Consider the following 17861-nt stretch of genomic DNA (forward strand, 5'->3'; position numbering starts at 1 on the left):
AATACATAAACAGAAGAAAACTAGGGAAAAAAAATCTTTCTATCCACAAAAAGATACAAACCATAACTTTTAGGAAAGTGGAAGAGTATGTATGCCAGAGAGAAAGGTGGCTTTGAGAGAGGCTGGCATGTAATGAGAGTAGACTGAAATAAGACTAGAACACAGGAAATCCAAAATCCAAAATAAAATAGGATTTTTCCTTGGATTCTACTATGTTTAAGAGTGCAATTACTATTCCTTTTCTCTTTTTATGCCTGATTATTTTGCCTATTATTTTATTTATTTGAAAAATAACATTAACTGTTTAAATTTAAAAATTACCAAAAAAATTTTAAAGAATTAAAAATAAACACATATACTAATATATATATGAAGAAAATATTATTTTCTTTAGGGATTTAAAAGAATTAAATAAATACAAATTTCTTATTTGTTGATTCTCTCCAAAAAAAAAAAAAACCCACAAATTTAATGGAGTGTTTTTTAGCATTTGATTTAAAATATTAAATTTCATCTGGAAGAATAAATATTGTAAATCATCCAAAAAATGTTGCAGAAAGCTGAGGTAATTTTGTAATGAAAGTAATTAAATATGGCTATACAAGTACAAGAATAGACAAATCAATGAATTTTTTCCAAGACAGCTTTTGGAATTTCAAATCAATGGGACAAGAAAAGCTTATGCAGCAGACAATGCTGAAAGCAGAGTACTGGTTAACTAGTTGGAAAAGTAAAGTTGGAGTTTTACACTTCGAAATAATTTCACTTAGAATAAGAGATTTGTTGCTTAAGAAAACGTCCAAAAGAAAAATGTAGATATTTATTTGACATTGAGGCAAAAAAAGCATTCAAAGACTAAAATCCAAGAACTTAGAGAAAAATACTGACCTATTTGATTTCATACAAATTATCAAGTTATGTGTCATTTACAATAAAATTTAAAGATACATTGCAAACCAGAACAAAACTTTGCAAGATACATTATAAGTAAAAAAAAAACAAAAAAAAAAACCCAGAAAATAATGGGCTACCTGTAATAAAATATCTTTAAATGGATATAATCCATCAATAGTAATAGAAGTGTAAAATAGAACAGAGGGATTTTATAGATTGAAAGAATAAAGTAGTTGTTTTAGGATAAATTATCTGAGATCATATGTTTTTTTTAGTTCACTAGTTCATATATATTTACTTTTAAGTCATTTTTATTTAGATATAATTGACATAACATTGTGTAAGTTTAAGGTGTACATGTCAGTTTGATTTATTTATATATTGCAATATATAAGGTGTTAGCTAACATTTCTGTCATGTCTCATAATTATCAAGGTTTGTGTATGCGTGTATGTGTGTGCATGTGTGTGGTGGGAACAATTAAGATCTAGTATCTTAGCAACTTTAAAATGTATAATATAGTATTGTTGTTTATAACCATGCTGTGCATTAGATGTCCAGGATTTATTTATCTACTGATTAAGGGATTGTACCCTTAAACAACACCTCCCTAATCCTCCTACCTCCTGGCCCCTGATAATCACCATTCCATACTCTGTTTTTATGAATTTGGTGTTTTTTGATTCCACATATTAGAGAGATCATAAAATATTTGTCTTTCTCTGTCTGACTTATCTCACATAGCATAATGCCTTTCAGGTCCTTCTTTCCTTTGGTTGAATAATATTCCATTGTATACAAATGCATATTCTATCTTCTTTATCCATTCATCTGTCCATAGACACAGGTTGACCTGTATCTTGGTTCTTATAAATAATGCTGCAATGAACATGAAAGTGCAGATATCATTTTGATACCCTGTTTTCATTTCCTTTGGAAATATACCCAGGAGTGAAATTGCTGAATCACATGGTAGTTCTATTTTTAAAATCTTTAGAAATCTCCATACTATTTTTTGTAGTGACTGCACTATTTTGCATTCCCATCAACAATGCACAAGGGTTCCCTTTTCTTCACATCCTTGCTAATACTTGTTATCTCTTGTCCTCTTGATGATAGCCATTCTAATGCATAAGGTGATACATGCATATAATATAATCTATATAAGTTCAACAATTGATAGGGACTGGAAACATGAAAAAAAAATATATGTTAGCAGTTTAGTGGGGGAGACTGACATGTAAACAAAAAAATCTCATAAAAGATGAGTACAGTAATACAAGTCCTTATAAACTGACAGGTGAAAAGTAAAGTGGTACTATATTCACTTGAAAGCAGGTAAAAAAAGACTGAGTTGAATAGAGCATTTGAGCTGACACCTGAGAGGAAGACACAGGAGAGTCAATGACACAGAAGAGAGTTTTCAAGGTAGAAAAAATGATTCTTGTATAATCAGAAAAGCAACGAAGTTTATGTGATTTAAAAAGTATATTGTATTCAGGTAATAATACAATTAACTCCAATACTCCTGCATTTTTTTTACTAGAGGTTCTGGAGAGATATCTGCTTCAAAGCTCATTCAGGTAGTTGGCCAAATTCAGTTGCTTGTGTTTATAGTACTGAACTCCCCACTTCTTTACTGTCTGTCAGCTGGGGGCCAACTTTGCTCTAAAAGACACCAACATTCTTTGTCATGGTTTCAATGGTTCCACCCAGCAACCTTTCACACTACCTAACTCTATGACTTTCCCCTCTGCCCTTCTGCCCTATCTCTCAGACATGGGCTAGAGAAAGTTCTCTGCTTTTAAGAACTTATATGATTATACTGGGCTAGTCAAAATAATCCAAGACAATGTCCTTAAGATTTTTAACATAATTAGAATGGCAGAGTCTCTTTTGTCATGAAATACAACATATCCAAACGTTCCAAGCATTAAACATGGACATCTTTGGGGGCTTTACTCCATTACCACATTAATCAAGAGTATAAATAGAGGGGCAGGGAAAGATTTTATGGGGAAAAGAATGAGTTCTATTTTGAACATGTCAAATTTGAAGTGCCTGTGGGAATTCCGGGTGGATATATTTTGAAAGCAGTTTTATATACAGATTTGGCAGTTCTGGAGAAAAGTCAAGCTGATTGTATAATTTGGCAGTCATCATCTTATAAATTGTAAATGAAGCCATTATTATATATGAGAGGTTTAGCATTTTCCCGGGGGAGATTTCAAGTCAGTTTACAAAGTTAATATACTGCAGTGCTCTCAATAGTAGGATCATGTTTTATTCATCTGGGCATTAGCCTGGGATCAAATTCTTATATTTTTGTTGAATGAATAAATGAATGAGTGAATGAATGAATGAAAACTATAGACACTTTCCCTCTAGAACTCTATCTTGTTTATAGCTCTGTGTGTTTGTGCTTGCACGTGTGTGTGTTTGATACGGCTCAGAGTTAAAAAAAAAACTATAAAAACAGAAAGTACATTCACTGAAGGAACACTTTAATTCAGACTAAGCTAAAAGCATTTTTGATAAATAAACCCGATAGAAGACATTCATAGATTTTAAAAAAGTATCATTTCATAGAAAAAGCACTGTAACAATGAACTCTTATTATTTCATTCACTCTTAAGATAATAGTAAGTGAACTGTGCATAATTTATTCAAAGCAGATCCTTCTAAACATCTAAACTTCTAAACTACTGGGATGGGTGCACAATAGCACATACACATAAACACACACTATAATGTTATTTTAATTTAGTTAATCCATTCAGGCACCTGAACTAAAACTACATGTTTTTGATTAGAAACCACCTATCCATATTCTTTTCTTCTTGAGCCCATCAAGGAGAAAATACTTCACTAATAGTATTTAAAACAACAACAACAACAACAAACAAACAAACTAGTGACAGCATTCATATGGGTTGATGTTTTACTTGGTTTCTAGTAAATTGAGTATGTCTAAGCTTTAAAGTTTTTTTTTCCCCAAAGATTATTTTTTCAGGCAGTCTTAGGTTTAAAACAAAATTAATTTATTTCACTTATATCTCTCCCCTTCCCAGCTACACACATACCCATGCCTGGCTTCCTCTATTAGCCATATCCCCCACCAGACCGGTACATTTCTTACAATTGATGAACCTACATTGACACATCATAATCACCCCAAGTCCATAGTTTACATTCGTGTTCACTCATAGTGCTGTACATTCTGAAAGTTTAGACAATGTATAATGACAAGTATCCATTATTATAATACAATACAGACTATTTTCACTGCACTAAAATTCCTCTGTGCTCTCCCCACTTATTCATCTCTCATCCTCCCCTAACCCTTTGCAATCAGTGATCTTTTTAGTGTCTCCATAGTTTTGCCTTTTACAAAATGTCATATAGTTGAAATTATATGGTATGCAGACTTTTCAGATTGGCTTCTTTTACTTAGCAATGTGAATTTAAGGTTCTTCCAGTCTTTTCATGGCTTGATAGCTCATTTCTTTACAACGCTGGATAATATCCTATTATCTTGATGTACCATAGTTTATTCATCAATTCTCCTATTCAAAAACATATTGGTTGCTTCCAAGATTTGGCCATTATGAATTGTCTAATCTTTTTTAAAAGATTAAAAAATATTCTGAAGTAATTATATTTAAATAGGTCTACTCAATACAATGAGAAAGTATCTGGAAAATAATAATTATAAATAAGTAGAGAGATCCATTTTCAGCACAAATAATTAAGGTAAGGAATGGAAGAAGAATAAGATTATATGTCATTATAGACACTAAGAATAGTTAAAGGAATATTAACAACAATTAAAAACAGCAGTGCATTTCAAAATAAGATATAACTCAAAAAAAAAAAACAACAGAAAGAAAGTTTGAATAGTCTCATATGTATTAACAAATCAGTTAATTTCACAATCTGGCTCACCATGTTTCACCAAATATTTGAGGAGGATGCAACACCAATTTTATACAAAACCTTCCAGAGATTACAAAAAAGGAGAAAATAATTCACAATTTGGTCTCAGGCCAACATCACCTCTGTATGGAAAGCCTAAGACATTATAAGAAAGAAAGCTACTATCACCATCGGAAATGTAGATGTCAAGATCCTAGATAAAATATTAGAAAAGCGGCTTCAATGGTACATCAAAATTATAATTAATGGGAGTAACATCAATAAATATGGTTGAATAAAGAGTCATGAAAATTTTCTCTTCCATAAAAGTGATGAGAACTTGGCAAAATTGTCAAAATCCAATTTTCAGAGCTTTAGAAATGAACGAATTTTATAACAATCTGAAAAGTGTTTTATTTTTTAAGAAAATCAACTGAATCTAAGAACAGTGAGTTTTATGATGATTTTTTTTATTGATATACACATGGATCTGAAAGCCGTGCTCATGTTCAAGCTGTATGTATATGCCTACGGAGATCTAAGAAGGCCCTCCTTTTCATTTCTGGATGAACTTCCAAGCAAGAAGTGAAGCCTAAGACAAAGTATCCACTGCCTACAAGATAATGAAGGTGTATCCTAGCACATGCATGTATGCATGCACACATACACAAATCTGATTTTGAGTTGCAACACTATATACTTTAACATGTCCAATTTTCAACAAGACAATAAAGCACATGCAAAGAAACAAGAAAGCACTGTCCCTATATACAAAAACAAACTGTTAATAGAACTGTCCCTGAGGAGGCTGAGATGTTGAGTTTATTAGACAAAAACTTTAAAAATAGCCAATTTCAATTGACAGAAGAAAGAATCATAAAACTTGAAGATTAGCAATCAAGACTACTCATTTTGAAGAACAGAAAATGGAAACAATAGAAAAAAATCATAGAAATAGCCTAATGTTCCACTTTAAAAATAGAAAGAGAACAAACTAAATCCAAAACAAACAAAGGAAATAATCATGATTACAGTGAAAATAAATGAATTAGAGAAGAAGAAAAGAAAAGAGAAAAAGCAATGAAACCAAAGTTGGATATTTAAAAAAATAAACAAACAAAACCCTTAGCTATACTGATTAAAAATAAGAGAGAGAAGACTCAAATGACTAAAGCAAGGAATGAAATAGGACTATCACTACTGACCTCATAGATACAAAAAGGAATGTAAGAGAATGCTACGAACAATTATATGCCAACAAATTAGATAAGCTGCATAAATTAACAACTTCCTACAAAGAGGCACACTACCAAAACAGACTCAAGGAGAAATGTAAATTCTGAATGGCTCTATAATAGGTAAAAAAATTTGATTAGTAGTCACTATGTTTTCTACAAACAAAAAGCCCAAATGGACCAAAAGCTAGATGGCTTCATTGGTAAATTTTACCAAATCTTAAAAGAAAAATTATCACCCATCCTTCATAAACTCCTCCAAAAAATAGGTTAGGAAAAAATACATTCCAGTTCATCCTGTGAAGTCTGATACCAAAATGTGACAAAGATATTAAAAGAAAGAAAATCTACATACCAGTATCTCTCATGACTATAGAAACAAAAATCCACAATAGAATACTATCAAATTGAATATAGCAGCATATAAAAAGGATTATATATCATAAGTGTGAGTGCTTTATTCCAGGAGCTAAAATAAAGAAAATAATTCCATTTAAACCAGCATCTAAAAGATTGACAAAAAAAATACATTTAAACAAAAAAAAAAACCAGTAGGGATCCCTGGGTGGCGCAGCGGTTTGGCGCCTGCCTTTGGCCCAGGGCGCAATCCTGGAGACCCGGGATCGAATCCCACATCGGGCTCCCGGTGCATGGAGCCTGCTTCTTCCTCTGTGTCTCTGCCTCTCTCTCTCTCTCTCTCTCTGTGACTATCATAAATAAATAAAAATTAAAAAAAAAAACAGTATAAACCTGTACACTGAAAACTACAAAGCATCACTGAAAGAAATTAAATGGAACAACACATCATCTTCATGGATCTGAGGTCTCAATATTGTTAAGACAGAAATATACTCCAAAGTGTTCTTCAGATTCACTACTCCTTGTCAAAATTTTGCAGAAATTGTCAAATTGGTCTTGATATTCATATAGAAATGCAAGTGTGATTAGAGAATAATGGCCCCCCCTAGAGATGTCCATGTCCTAGAACCTGGGAAGATTTTAGTTTACATGACTAAAGAGACTTAGATATGATTACATTGAGGAATTTGAGTTTGGGTAAATGATCATGGATAATCTGGGTTGGCCCAAAGCAATCCTTATAAATGAAAGAGGAAGGCATGAGTAGTAGAACCAGAGAAACAATGGGATGATGGGAGATACTGGACCAAGGCAAGGAAGGGACCACAAGCTAATGAAGGCAGGGGGCCTCTAGAAGCTGGAAAAAGCAAGGAAATATATTCTTATGCAGAGACTACAGAAGGAATGCAGCCTTGCTGCTGACACCTTAATTTTAGGCCATTACCTCTAGCACTGTAAAGTCATAAATTTATGGAGAGTTGTTATATCAGCAATAGGAAACTAATATAGTCAGGGTCCCAGAATAGCCTTAACAGTCTTGAAAAGGAATAGCAAAACTGAAAGACTCATACTTCTAAATTTCAAAACTTTCTACAAAACTAGAGTAATTATATCAGTGTGGTACTGGCTTAAAGATAGACATTTAGGTCAATGGAGTAAATTTTATATATATATATACATATAGTCAACTGATTCTTGACAAGGGTGGCAAGACAATTCAACAGGGAAATAATAGTCTTTTTAACAAATAGTGCTGAGAAAATTGTATATACACATGCAAAAGGATGAAGTTAGACTCTGACCTTACATCATATACAAGAAGTAAGTCAAAGTGGATAAAACCTAAATATAAGCATAACACTTTTATAAGAAAAGATAGTAAAAATTTTCACAACCTTGTATTAGACTGACGCTTCTTAGTGTAACACCAAATTACAAGCAAAAAAAGAAAGAGATACATCATACTTAATTAAAATGAAATGTTTTATATATAAAATAAACCATCAAGAAAGTTAAAAGACAACTCACAGAATGGGAGGAAATGTTTCCAAATCATACATCTCATAAAGGACTTATATTCAAAATACATACAGAACCCTTGCAGCTCAACAATTACAAATGGGAAAAGGATTTGAATAGATCCTTCTCCAAAGAAGATACATAAATGTGCAAGAAGCACATGAAAAGATGCTCAACATTATTAGTCAAAAGAGAAATACAAATCAGAATTACAATAGGACACCATTTTCCACGCACTAGGGTGGCAATGTGGAGACAAACCCTCATACAATTCTGGTGGGAATGTGAAGTGCTACAGACACTTTGGAAAACAGTTTTATATTTCCTCACCAAAGGTAAACATAGAGTGACTAAATGCCCCAGCAATTTTATTCCTAGGTATATATCCAAGAGAGCTGAAAACATACTTCTACCTGAAATGTACACAACTGTTTTAGCACCTTTATCCATAACAGCCAAAAAGCAGAAAGGGCCCAAATGCCCATCAGTTGAATTGATAAACAAATGGCATGTCCACTTTTTATCAACTCTAAAAAGGAATGAACAACACACTGCAACATCATGAATGGACCTTGAAAACATCATGAAGTGAATAAAACCAGACACAAAAGGTATTGTGTGGTTTTGCCTATATAGGATGTCCAAAAACAGCAAATACATAGAGACAGAAAGCAGATCAGTCATTGCCAGGTGCCGGGGAGAGGAGTTAATAGGATCTTATTAATAAGACATACAGAATTTGGTGTTTTTCAGTGATAAAACTGTTCTGGAATTTGTGGTGATCATTATGTAACTTTATGAATATACTAATCAATTATACACTCCTAAAGGGTGAACTTGATGGTATGTGAATTATAATCCAATAAAATCTATAATAAATAAAAAACAGGTTTATTCTAATAATACAAGATTATTTTGACATCATAAAATCAATCAGTGTAATTTACAGCATTAACAGTTTGAAAGAAGAAATCTTATCTCAAAGGATGCACAATATTGTATTTTTTAAATGTACAGATGAGGAATAAAATGGAATTTCTTTAACCTGATTAGAGATAGCCATAAAAACCTACAGCAAATGTCATAATTAATAAAGGAGATATTAAAGTCTTTCCTTCTGAGATCAGAAGCAACACAAGATTCCCCAGTCAATTCAATAAAAGAAAAATAAAAAGTGCCTAAGTATTGGAAAAAAAAGAAATATACTGGTCATTATTTGCAAATTACATTGTATGTGCAGAAAAATTTAAATGTTAGAATTTATAAGTAAATGTCGCTCACAACATCACTGATTACAATATCTACATATAAAAATCTAAGGAAACTTATTCTAGAAAGTTTGAACAATTCTTCAAATCATTTAAATAATGTTAAACATATCTACCCCATAACAACAACAAAATAATCAAGTTGCATGTGATTGTGGATATTCGTAGAGTTATGAGGACTATCTCATTATTAAAGACCATTTTTATTTTTATTTTTTTAAAGACCATTTTTAGATATAAATCACAGACTCTGAAGAATGTCTTGATTCCCTAGGTACTTTTTTTTTTATTTACCAAAATTGACAATTTTTTTCTCTCTCACTTCTTAGGAAGTAACACAGGGCTTATTTAAAAATGTGCAATTAATGCAGATATGTAAAAAGTAGAAATTGAAGATAATCTACCAGACTCATCTTAACAATAACCACTTATAATATTTTGGTGTATACTCATATATGTATGGGTGTAAATATGTACACATGTGGCTATGTATATATATCTCCAATATGTGAGAGTACTTGTGCACGTGGTCAAGGGAGAAATACATAAGTAAATAGAGAGATGTCAAAGCTAATAGGCATTCTATTTTTTAAACTATTTTTGTTTTTGAAGTTAGACGACTTCTAGAACTTAATATAGCAACCAGAAACCCTAGAATTATTTCCATATTTTCACATTTCTGAAATGACATCTGTGTACATATAAACATTCATCACAATCAACTACACATGTTGCTTGGAGTTCTCTCCTCCAGCTGCCGTGTTACGTTGAACACATTGACGTGTATTTGCATACTATTTGGGAATTTAATATTTGTTATGTTGGATTTCTTCAGTTCTTAGAACATGCAGCTTGGAAATACACATTTTGTTTTCTTGCAACTGAATGGTGCACACATACCAGCAGTAAAGGATTACAGTTAGTCGGTCCCGAGCTTGCATTCTTAACAATCCTTATAAATACTCCCCTTCATATTAACACTACCTTCTGTTCTAATCCAGTTTCAGTAGGGTATGCTTAGGAATTCAAACCATAGTGCTTCCTCATTTAAATAGATAACGTGCCACTCAGAAACTGACCTTAAAGTTTGATGTTAGAAATGGAGCCAGTAGTTCTGAATATTATAAATAACAGACTGGATTTTTTGCAAAGCATTAATGGGACATTTAAAACAACAGAAAAATTTGGCTCTTGTGATGTTTCCCAATAGTGATTACAAATAATCTTCTCTTTCTTTTCTATATTTGAATGGCATATTACATTTCACACATCCTTTACCTGCTGTCAGAACCCGAATGAATATTGCTAAGGGAAAAAGCTTACCTAGTACGGTGTTTGTAAATGTCAACTAGCCAACAGATATTTGGAAGCCTATGAATGTTCACCTTTCTACATTTGCTCAAAGCCATCTGGAATTAATGTTCTCCTCTATCTCCTCTTCTTACCTCAAAAAAAAAAAAAAAAAAAAAAAAAACTCTCCTTATGTAGAAGTTGACACTAAGCATATTAAATAAGCTGGTATTTAGCCCTCTTGCACTGAAGCAGGAATTACACATGCATGTGAAAAAAAAAGAAGGAAACATTTTTATAGTAATCTGTACACTTGCTGTCAAGTTATCCTTTGAAATATCTGCAATTTTCCAGTGAAACACATCTTGTTTATTCCGGAATAGAAGCAAGCTCTTGCATGTCTACCAGGATTCATTTGCTGCTTAAGAAATCCTGAAACAAATCACATGTCCCACAAACCAAGTCTGCTTGTTTTCATTTTATTTTCTCAGCCTGATTACTCAACATTCGTGGAAATGAGTAATTTGAAAGATGATCCTAAAAACTGCATAGCGTTGCCCAACCCTCTCTGGTTAATTTTCCTCTGAGGCCTCAGGACTGTGAAGTAGGGAAACGGAAAATGAAGAAGTGGCCCTGTTAACTCTGAAAACTCTACTCTGGATAAGTGACTTGTACATGGTGCAAGGAAACCAATGGATAAGTAATGGGTAAGTAACACCTTAGAGGGAGCTTTGGCCTTCTTTGGGTTCCATTCATCTTTTCTATCTCTTCTGTTTCCTTCTTGTATTTGTTTTATCAAAACCCAATGTAACAAAATCTGGGCAAGTCATCAAAGTCCTCACACGTTTCAGCCATATCCATCCCCAATTCCACCATCTAATATTAATGTAGTAAATATTACCAAACCCCTTCTTGGTACAAATCACTTTATGGGGTCAATTAGACACAGAGTAATTAGCGTAGTGCATGATCAGATTAGCACATGGCAGCCCTTACCTTCTTACAGAGTAACGTTTTCTATTTTCTTTTATTTCTTTTTTTTTTTGTTTTTGTTTTTGTTTTTGTTTTCTATTTTCAAGTCCTTGAGTATTCTGTCCTTCCCAGGTCCCAGACTTTTCAAATTGACCTACCCATTTTCTTCCCTTAAGCTTCTGCCTCCACTTTTTCAATTTATTTCTGTTCTACAAAAATTTCCCCCAAAAGAAAAATTAATCTTCCACTAAGAGTGTGATATTTTTTTGGCTAATTATTCAAGTTCAAACTCTTCAGCCCATACTTAAAATCTTGTCTTTTCACCTCTTGCATATTCAGTTACTGATATTCAAAAATGATCATATAGCTATATCTTGTAAATTATTCACTATAAATGATAGGGTAAATATGCAAAATGCCAAACATCTTAAAAAATAACTAGCTTACACTAGTCCCTTCAAAAATGCAATTAATAAAGTGTATACTTTTAATGTATTTTGAACATCTATATATCAAGAATCAAACTTGTTAGCTGGAAACATAAAAGAGATCACGGATCTGGTCAACTGACCCAATGTACAATTTTGAAAATGTAAATTTGATTTATTCTTGATAAATTATTTCTCAAAAAATAATCCAGTAATAAAGGATATTGTCAGGAAAGTAAAACTTGTTTGGGGCCTTTTAGGAGCCAACACATCTGTTTGATTTAAACCTAGGAGATAGAGAATGATAAAAAGAAATTCGGTTGTAGCTAAATATTCACAAATATAAGGTTATTCTCTATTGGTTTAGTGTGCTCATTTACACACGAATATTCAGTTTTAGGAATTTAGGGACTCATTAACTTTGCTAAACATGGAATTTAGCTTTTTTTTTTTTAAAGCTAATTATTTCTTTACTATTTTTATATCCAAGTACAGTCTTCTTATTACTCACAAAGGACAAATCTTTACCTATCCCCATCCCTCCAGTCAGGGAAATAATTTCATTTAAACATCCCTTGAAAGTAATTATTTATGTGCTCCACAGAAACTGGGGTAAACTTTTTATAGTCCCATTTATTTTGTGGAGATTAGAGATTACTTATGAAATAATATAACTCTTAACTATTTGGTTACTACATAAACAGAAAAATAGAGCAAAAGTAAATTCCAATCACATATCAGAAATATCTTGTTATAATTTAACTGACCTTTCAGGTGCCTTCAAAGTGTTATTTTGATCTTTAACAACATCACGGATTTGAGAGGCTCTACGTTCTCTGCATCATCAAAATTTTATGAACAAAAATTATTAACACAATTGAGAATTGCTTTGATCGCTGTTCCTGTAAGATGTTCTCTGAATAGATTGTTTTAAATCTATGATAAACACGTAATATATTTGAAGAAACCCTTCTTGAGGCATCTTCCCTACCTGACACTATGTGTTCTATCTTTCAGCAACGTACAGCAGTTATTTTCCTGTAATTTCTTAGCAGAGTTGTCTCTGGGGCCTCCTTTAAAATCTCCAAGCTTCTCACATTTCAAGTTTCTCTAGAGTAGTGTTTCTCAACCTTGGCTGGAAGTCCTGATGTCCACCTGCATCTCAGACCAATTACATCAAAAACTCCAGGGGTGGAACCCTGACATCAGTAATTTTTAAAACTCCCAGGTGGTTCCAATGTGCAGTCATGGTTGAAAAACACAATTTAGAGTGAGAAATGACCTCAGGCTATCCACAACTTTTCTATTAATAGCCTAACATATTACAAGTGGCAAAATGGCATCAGTGAACATGTATGGTTATAAAATAGAGCTATTTGTTTTGTTCCAATTCTGCTGAGTTATTTTTGTGAAACCTCTGTGTCTATGTCCCTGTAATTTGAAGTTTGAGCCATTAAACTCTGATGAAGAATCTTTGCTAAATTTAGATCAGAGCTAGAGCATGATTTTTTTTCCTGATTTAAAAATGGCAGCTCTCAGTAAAATTTGACTATTGAATTATTTCCTAAAAAATCAATTTTGAACAAAAGTGTCACTCTTAAATAATTAAAATTTTAATGATTTTCAGATAAGTAATAAGCTGTAAATGCCATTTATTTAGATCAATTTATTAATGCATAGAATTCCTAAGAGCACCTCTCTCATTAGTAGTTTCTTAATATGAAGTCTTATGTATCAAACTGCTTATGCTAACATTTATGGTATCTGAAACTGTTTCATGTAATATCGTTAATGTTTTTAGCTTTCTAGTCAGGGAAAATTTCTCACTCAAATAATTCAAAAAAAATCACGTTTTTGTTTTGAACCTCCTTTAAATTTCAGCTCTAAGCTCTTTTAACTTGTTTATTTTAAATTTGCTGCAGAATTAATTTTCTAACCTCTCAGTTTATTGTTCAGTAATGTCTCTCTCAGGCCCAAACATGGTAGGAATAATAAAACACCTTTCATTCATCAGTAATAAGGAAATTTTTTCTTAAAAGGTTTCACTTTATGTTTTATCCTTACCACAGCCTTTTTATTAGGCAACAAGATGATTTGATTTGGTTTCAAAATGATTTGAAACCATTTTGTCATTTTGTGTAATGGGACCTAGCAAACTGACATTTGAAATTAAACAAAACAAAATAAAACAAAACTTTAATTCGGAAATTTTAGTTACTATGGAATAAAATTTATAAGAATGTTATTATTAATGATGTAAAACCAACTGTTTGGAGATTACAGCGAATCTCATGACATTGAACAAGTATTATGACATTTAAGCATTAATCAACCTAAGAAATTTATTTCAAGGGATCCCTGGGTGGCGCAGCGGTTTGGCGCCTGCCTTTGGCCCAGGGCGCGATCCTGGAGACCCGGGATCGAATCCCACGTCGGGCTCCCAGTGCATGGAGCCTGCTTCTCCCTCTGCCTGTGTCTCTGCCTCTCTCTCTCTCTGTGTGACTATCATAAATAAATAAAAATTTTAAAAAAAATTATTTCAAGAAAGAGCCTTTGGTCCCAGATTGCTGCTACCTTAACTATAATGCAAAATTTTTAAAGTAAACCGCACTTTCCCTGCCAGTTCATGAAATGGCAGCATGGAGGCAGGGCAAAATACCATCTCTAATAGGCCATCTTTCTGAATCTGCTTTCCAAAGTAGAAGTGATCCACTCTTTTGTTATTTCTCCTTCCTGTAAATATTTATATTAAAGACGTTCTACCCCTAACAACAAATTTTCTTGGCTTCCTCCCCATACCTGTGGGTGATAATTTGACTGGACTCACAATTGCACCTGAACCAAGTAGGGGTCACACTTGGCTTTCAATAAATGTTTGCAGAATGAATGATGAGGGATGTGAACTACATAGATTTAGCATTTCTTAAAACACATCAAATTGTTTAAGATTTTTGCATTTCACTGCATGTAAATTGTACTTTAACTACAAAGAATAAAAGCAATGTTTTCATTCCCCTTGGATGCTTTCAGAATCATTCAGCAACCCATTATAGAATTGGAGAGTTTCTCCTTCATCACAAATAGGTTAATGCATCTTGATAATCCACATTGTTCTCTGGACTCGGAAGTTTACTATTTTAAAAATCAAACACATCCACAAATTTGCCCACCAATGTGGATATTCAAATAATGTACAAACACACATGTCAAATTCAAGGAAGATGTCTTAAATACTAACAGCTTCATTGAAATAAAATTGAAGTTTTTTATAGTAATTATTTTGTAGGATTAGGCATATAACTACACCAAAACATGAAAACATTCTTTTATAGTCAAACTTTGTATAAAAGAAACACTCTCATTTACTTTTACAGATGTTTGAAAAATTTTAGTTATATAAAAGTAATCAAATATAAAAATTGGATATGGACAAAACAAATACAAACGAGCATTATTAAGACATTATTTAATCAGTACCATCAATAGGTCCTAAAAAGTATTTAAGTACATTACTTACAAGTGAAAATCTACCACTTTATTATCAGTTATTCAGTCAACAGTTATTAAGAACAAAATGCTCTACAGAATGGCCAGAGTATAAACCACAATCCATAAACAACAACAAAAATGTATTTTTCCTTTCCTAATCATTTTATCCTTCTTTGTTTGACTTCATTAGTTGATCTCTAAGAAATAAGAAAGCATGTAAAGTGAAAAAAATTAAAACATAAATACAAAAGCATGGTTTCACCAACATCAAAACTTGAAAATATGTTAAGAAATAATGATACATTCTTACTGTTCTTAGCAACATAGAATAGATACTAGCAATAAAAAAGCCTTGGAGTCTAGAGTATTGTTTGTTTAAGAAGAACTTTCCTCCTTAATGAAAGAGTATGCAACATATCATATGAACACATGGAAAGAATTAAAAGTAGGTGATTGTCCAAAGCCTTACCTGTTGGCTCATTTTTCACTTTTAGTGATAGATAGGGATATCTATAGAAAACTAAGACCAGAAAAAAAAAGTACTTCTTACTGACACAGCAAAAATGTCCCATTCCCCAAGAGAGTATAACTGTCCTTTGGTCACAGAGTTAGTTCATAGCAGAGCATATTGAATAGCTTTGCTTAAATTGTATGTTTTTATCTAATTATAAAGAAAAATAGAATTCCTATATTATATTAGAACTATAGGAGTGATTATTAACTTTTAAAATTTAACTTCGTGAATTGATTTTATTCCCTTCAAATAAAAATAGTACTATTTTGCATTGCAGTTTGAATTTTTTTCCAATGTGTGCTTAAAATTGTTGCATATGCAAATCATCGTATCTTTAGTATTGCTTATGTACTTTGCAAATGAAATGTCTAAAGCAAATTCTATAACTCAATTTCTGGTTTTGTTGTAAACCAAACACTACTTAATAGCTTAGCATACCTGATTTGACTTGGCATTTTCAAAACTGATTTATTGCATACTCTAAAAAACCTGTTAGTTCTAATCTTGCAAATGCAATAGGTTCTTCTTGCTATGATAATTATTATGCAGCTGATAGGTATGTTATGTCTTCCCTCAGTTTATATAATTATGATTTATCATCCATTTCCAAAAGAAATCACATCTCCAAAGCAATAGGTTCTGCTATGTCCTATTGACTAAAGTGCTTGCATTATCTGAAGAGCAGCCTGGTTACAAAGACGGACCAATACAAACTCAACTCACCCTATTCCAAGCCCTGAAGTAATTCCTGGGGAGAAACAGATAAAGTCTTTTATGCTTTGCAATGGGTCTGGTCAATGTCTTAGAATTTAAACACAATTAACCTAGAGTTTACAGTTTGCTTCTACTGCTTACAAATAGCTGCAATCAATAGGCTACACAAGACTGACTTCTCAAATATTTAAAAAATATGCCAAATAATTATGTAGGGCTGGTTTACAATTTAAGGTATCCTTAGGATATGATATAGCACAATTTTTCTTTTTAAATAATTTCCATTCTCAAATTGTAATTAATTATTTTAAAATTGGCAATGGCACCTTGACAATCATTGTTTATAATTATGTTTTGCTTTTTTAAATCTGAAGTCCAGTGACTTCTGTTCATTCACAATAAAATTGTATCACTCAAAAAAAAAAAAAAATAAAATAAAATAAAATTGTATCACTCTGCCATCCTAGATGGCTCGTTAATAGCCATGTGAGAAAGTTCTTATATATGTGCCTCTTTTTCGGTATTATAAAGTAACAAAAAAGACCTTTGAGAATTCTGTATTTGTTCTCTTATTGAGGACCCAAAATGAGTTACAGTTAAAGAGGTTCTAGAAAAATATCAAAGTATTTTTTCTCTGAGTTTTCTCTTAAGTGGCAAAAAGTAAAGCAATGGAGAATCCAGTTAAAGAAAGCCATCATTCTTTATACTCCATTTGAGGATAAAGAAATAATTTTAGGATAGCTAAAATTATTTTAATATTTGCTTCAAATTTTAAAGATGGAATGAATTAGATTCAACACAAAGGGCAACTACTATTACTACAATAACTACATTTGAGTCAGTAATTCATGTATTTATATTTACATGAAAATCTATCAGTTCTTTCTTATTTTACTATTGCAGGTATCTTGGATTCTTATAAAGGGCAGTATATGATAGAATTGGGGAATATATATTAGGCCTGAAAAATCACTCAAGAATTATTTTCTTCTCTCAATTGATCTATCAATCTATTAATCTATCAATCTATCAATCTGTTCACTATCTACTGATAGCAAATATATTCATAAAATTAAAATGATGAAATCCCTCCAAAAATGAAATCCAAGAAAATGTGAAAGTGGGCAACTTATAACAACTTTACTTATTAAATAAGTCTTTATATCTTTATGCAAAAGTGAGTCCCACCACTAAGGGAATATGTTTTATACATGCTTCAGTAGCTAACAAATTTATATTTAAGTATTTATCTAAATATTATTTA

General features: G+C 32.0%; 1 protein-coding gene across 3 annotated transcripts in view; it reads right to left on the bottom strand.

The window, feature by feature from the left end:
• The window catches only part of GPC5 (glypican 5), a 1343507-nt gene that overhangs the window by 753190 nt on the left and 572456 nt on the right, over positions 1-17861 (bottom strand). The window lies entirely within an intron of this gene.

Source organism: Canis lupus, chromosome 17 (genome assembly GCF_048164855.1).
Source record: "Canis lupus baileyi chromosome 17, mCanLup2.hap1, whole genome shotgun sequence".
NCBI classification, from domain to species: Eukaryota; Metazoa; Chordata; class Mammalia; order Carnivora; family Canidae; genus Canis; species Canis lupus.